Below are 5,454 nucleotides of genomic sequence, written 5' to 3' on the forward strand. Positions count from 1 at the left end.
CCGTTTCTCCCTCTCTCTCTCTCTCAAATTTTTTTTGGTATGTCCCTCTCTTCCCCCAACAGTACAATAGATCTATCATTCTCTACCCAACAAAAAAGAAAAACAGTTGCTGTTTGTGCCAAAAAGGAGAAGAATGCAAACAAATCACCTTCGCTGGCCACGAAGTTGATTCAACATATTTATCAATGCCATGTTTGTCTCGTCGACCACTCTAACTTAGAGCAACTCAAAATACACTACCTACAAGCATACAAGGAGCTCACAAACTGTTGCCACTGTGGTCAGTGTTATGATAGTGAAAAACAGTTGGCAGCAGGGGCGGAGTTACAGTGTTAAAGGGGGGTTCGGGCGAATCCAATAACTTTTGCGTAGACCCTATATTTTTACTATAGAAAACAGTAAAGGTAGATATTATTACTTGCAAACCCACATACACAAATAAGCAGATGGTCCAGTGGTAATGCAGAAGCTAGAGAAAGTCGTTCTTTCCAAAGATGTGGGTTCGAAACTCCACTAGTGCCTATATTTATTCTTTATTTATAAGCAAAATTCCCTTTTAATTCACTTTTTAAAATTAGAAGAACGTATAAATTGAACTCGTGCAGTTCTTTTTCTTTGGGGGTAACTTTTTCCTTTTTAGCTATCATACATAATATTATACAGAATTTCTTTAACACTTTATATTTTAAAAACAAACTATAAAATTGACAAATCAATAAGCAAAAAGCAAATCGAATTCTCCCGATACTTGTTGTTACCATTCTTTTTCATCGTTTTCTTTCACAGAGCCAAACCCAAAATTAGATTTTCAAAATATATTAAATACTGATACTTTTTCGTTACACATTAGCTTGAGGTCGGTGTCCTGTCTTAAAATTTCGAACCCCCAGACCTCAAACCCTGGCTCCGCCTCTAGTTGGTGGCACACCTCAGTTGGTGTCCCAACCGCGTTGAGCTCCGTAAAGGTGGATTTAGAATCCTTCATGATACATCTAATAATAAGAAGAAGAAAAATCTGTTGAAAAATCATCAGAGAGTGAGCAAAGATGAAATGGTAAGTGCCTTTTTTTTTATATGAAATTCAAATATATATGTGCAGCCACCTGTTGCTCATGTTGATGATGATTAGGAGATGATGAAGACGAAGGAGAGACAAGAATGAAGATATGTTTTTTTTTTTTTTTAAAGGTTTAGGAGAGAATGTTGAGAGTAGAACTAATGAAAATAGGTTATTTTGAAGATGACAGTCATTTATGCCCTTGTTTTTGTACAATGCATGCCATGTTGAGAGTAGAACCAATGTTTTCAGAGGCGAGGGCGTTGGGCGAGGCCTTTTACCTTATACAGGGCGAGGCGTAAGCCTCGAGGCATGGGGCGAAAGCCCCATGGATCCTTAATTTTATAATTTATAATTAATTAACTATGTTTAAAACGTGAAAATTACATTAAAATTTTGTTCAATATTCATACAAATCACAAAAAAGCTGTAGGAAGCATTATTATACTTATTATACGAGTGCACTAACAAGTAACAACACAAAAATATGACTTTTTAAACTAACCAGATACATATTAACAGTAATGTTCTTAGTGACATCATAATCTAGATTCTAGACAAGATTGGCTAAAAAATATAGTCATTTGTAAGAGCAACTCTGCAATGCCTTTGCAATACTTTAAAACATGAGAGAATAAAACTTCATCCACAACTAAATATTAAAAGACAATTTGGTGCATACAAAAGAAATTAGTTAGAGATACTGACGTATCATCATAATAGCTCAAATGAGAGTCATCTTCCACAAAAGTAAAAATAGACAAAAGCCATATCATTTCTCAAGTGTCTTCTTGAACGCTCATGAACAAGACTTCACAACTAGATTTGGTTGGAGCCAAAGAAATTGTTGCTATTTGATGTCTCTCATCTGCAAGAGTGCAAGATTCATATGTCATGTTAAAAAGACAAAGACAAGTAAGAGGTTTATATATGGGATATTTACCAATAGCAAAAGTTGTTCTTAATGTAGCTCTGTTTCAAAAATATATTATTCACATGTTAGCTTCAAAGTTCAAATTTCCAGTTGCTTTTTAAGCCAAAAAAGTCTCTCAGTACACCAGATCAATCACTATCAAAAGCGAGATCATCATAAACTTAATAAAAGTAATGGTAGAATACTATTCACTTACCTAATGCCTTCTGTTTTTTACTAGAAGGACTTGACTCACTTGTATATCTTACGGTGCCAACATCAATGATAGATTCACGTGTAAGTTCACTTTGATATGGTGCAAGGGACACCGTTCTAATGACGTCAACATCAAACAAGTTCTCTTCATCAAGCCAGGAAGGATCTTTAGGAAGCACTGGATCTTCTTTTCAGTAATCCATTCATCATCAGAATCAACTTCACCAACTAGAACTGGATCGATACTTTGCAATTTTCTTTTGATGCTCCTCTCTCTTAGTCTAGTATTGTATCTTACATAAACTAAAGCATTTAACCTCTCATGCTCAAGTCTATTTCTCTTTTTGGTATGAATCTACCAAATACTAGAAAACATAAAGTAAGAGTTCATAAACTAAAAGGAAAATAAGAAAATTTCTTAAAAAAACATACTTCTTGCCGACTCGAAGGTACTCCAATTTCGTTCACAACCTGAAGAACTGCAAGGAAGACTCAGTACACAAATTGCAAATTTAGTCAATTCGGGAGTTTTACCCCCAAAGCGCATCCACCAATCCATAAGAGATCGTACTTTTCTAGAATCCATAGCTATTTGACTTCCAAACTGCCCTTTCAAGTGGTCATATGAATCTAACTGAACATCCACTTTAAACCTCTCTTCATAATCCAATATTCGTTCCATACATTCATACAAACCTTTTTTATTTCAAAATTACTTGAAAACCTTTCCTCAAACCGCAATTGTGGATTTAAATAGTACCCAGCAGAATGAAGTGGATGATGGAGTTGTTTAATCTATCTATCATCAATTCTTTCCATATGGGACCATACTTCTTTTCATTATAGCCACAATCCATAGCTATTTTTTCCTTGGACATGTTCATCAAATCATACAAGTATCCCATACATGGTTTTTCCTCGGAATCTACTTCTCTCAAAACAGACACTAAAGGAGCAACACTCTTCACACAATAAGCAATATAAGGCCAAAAGTTTGGATCAAAGAGAACGGTGGATCTAGTTTTCACCCCCTCATGTTTCTTAGCCCAAGAACATTTATTCCAAGCTTCGAAAGAAAACATATTTCTAAGGGCTTGCTTTTGCTTTTGAATGCTTTGAAGTGTAAGATATGTTGTAACAAAGCGATTAACAGTAGAGTGAAGGAGTTTATGATTATTTGTGAATGACCTCATTAAATCTAACACCCATGTATGTCCATAAATAAGTCTCACCACTCCTTTTGCTTTTGTAAGTGTATCTACATGAATTTTCATTTTTCCTATATCTTCTAACAAGAGATCAATGCAATGTGCTGCACATGGAGTCCAATAAGTATGAGGCCTTGTTTCCATTATTCTTTTTCCAGCATTCACATAATTCGAACCATTATCGGTTATTATCTGAACAACATTTTATTCTCCAACTTCATCTGTGAATTATTTAAATGTAACACAAGCATTTCACCACTTCTAATAGAATCAGAAGCATCAATAGATTTGAGAAAGAAAGTACCTGCAGGACTATTAATCAGAAAGTTGATAAAGCATCTACTTTTTCCATCCAACATAATTGAACAACCATATTGCTTCCAAGATTTCTTATGCTCATCTAACATCTTGTGAATACTTGTAACCTCTTCTTTTAGTATCCATGTTCTCAACTCATGCATTGAGGGAGGCACAAAACCCGGACCATAATTTGCAACGCCTTCGAACATAGGAAAATAATATGGATCATTTGCGATGTTAAATGGTATACCACTTGAGAAGAAGAATCTACCAATTCGTTGACAAACTTCTTTCCTTTCCTCTTTTTTTGCATTTCAAGTTCAAAGTAGCTTGCCTTGCTTGAGCACTAACAAAATCATCCAATGGATCTCTAGTCTTTGGATTTAAATTGGCCATAGTTGGATAAGAACTAACTTCACTAGACATATTAACATTTCCAGATGCAGCCACTCACATTTCTTCCAAAGTAGCAGTTCGCATGGCTTTTGCAGTTTTAAGCTTTTGTAATGATTTCTTGCATTCTTCACTTATTTCATCTGGTACCTTAAGACAAGGTCTCATCCCTAAATGAGTGCCTGCTAAATGTTGCTTCAATCGATTGATTGTGCCACTTCATTATTGATCACAGAACTTGCATTTGAAGTACTTCTCATCTGGGTTCTCAATTGCATATTTCCATGCAAAATCCTTCCTGCTCATTTTTTGGGAACCTCATCTTCATCCATTGTCAACTGATCTACAAAAAAAAATGACTCAAAAAATGTAAGTTTAAAAGATGAAAATGAATAACAGAAAGTTACGGTAAGAGCACCACCATTGTAGTGTAATTTACTACTAATTCAACTCAAAATCACTATACAGAACCAGAAATATACAATTATTTTTGAAAAAAAAAAATATTTTGAACCCAGGATTCATATTTTTCTTAGTCTGCCACTACCCATTAATTATAAGTTTATAACAATTTAACAACTATAACAGTACAAAGTTTAGTCCTTTTTGTTTATTCTTTACTTCATGTCTTCCTGTATTTCTTGTTTCTTTTATTATCTTTCAATTTTAGTTCATTTTTTTTCTCAATCTACTATCACAACTCACAAGTCACAAACTTTAACAGAAATTAAAAAAAAAAAAAAGTATGCTGCATCAAATCTTTTCACAATACAAAGTAAGATTTCCACGAAGTTAAGGAAGAAAACCCATTAAATTTACTTGGAAAAAAAGTACTTTTTTTTTGGAAAACCTTAAAGGTTTTGAATGATAATTTTGAACTAAGTTGGTAGAATATCTAACTATCTAAGAGAGCATCAAGGAAAACATATATGATTGAAGACATATTTAAAAAAGAAAGCATGTAAGAGGGCTTACCAAGAATCAAGATGAAAATGGAGTTCTTGACTCTTTGGTGGAGTTCATACGTGAGATTGAGTTTGACAAAAGAAGTTTGGGGATTTGTGTATGAAAAAGTGGAATAGAAAAGAGCTATAACCGGTTAAAGCCATTAAAAGATAAATGGTTAATTTTTCCCTTAATTTGTTTAGTTCAATTTGGCTTAATGATGCCCCCAGAGTTTGGGGCATGGCAAAGTGCATTCCTGATGGGCTGCACGAGTGTCAGCAGTGCAGGCGGCTGTGCTGACACTGGGCTAAATGTCACGCCCCAAAATTCACCCTAGACGTGACCGGCATTCGACGTCATAAACAACATCGGAAAGACCTAAACAACACGATAACAATACTTGAACCCGCCAAGCTCAACAT

At 34.7% G+C, this 5,454-nt stretch overlaps 1 long non-coding RNA gene across 1 annotated transcript; it reads right to left on the minus strand.

Annotated features, from left to right (window-relative positions):
* Positions 1 to 1,698: 1,698 nt before the first annotated feature.
* On the minus strand, positions 1,699 to 5,196 carry LOC132625053 (uncharacterized). Its single transcript, XR_009576626.1, has 3 exons — positions 5,063 to 5,196; positions 3,699 to 4,430; positions 1,699 to 1,925 (listed from the first exon to the last, which is right to left on the minus strand). It is a non-coding gene; the product is annotated as an uncharacterized LOC132625053 (long non-coding RNA).
* Between the last annotated feature and the right edge of the window lie 258 nt (positions 5,197 to 5,454).

The sequence above is a fragment of the Lycium barbarum genome, chromosome 12 (genome assembly GCF_019175385.1).
Source record: "Lycium barbarum isolate Lr01 chromosome 12, ASM1917538v2, whole genome shotgun sequence".
In the NCBI taxonomy this organism is placed as follows: Eukaryota; Viridiplantae; Streptophyta; class Magnoliopsida; order Solanales; family Solanaceae; genus Lycium; species Lycium barbarum.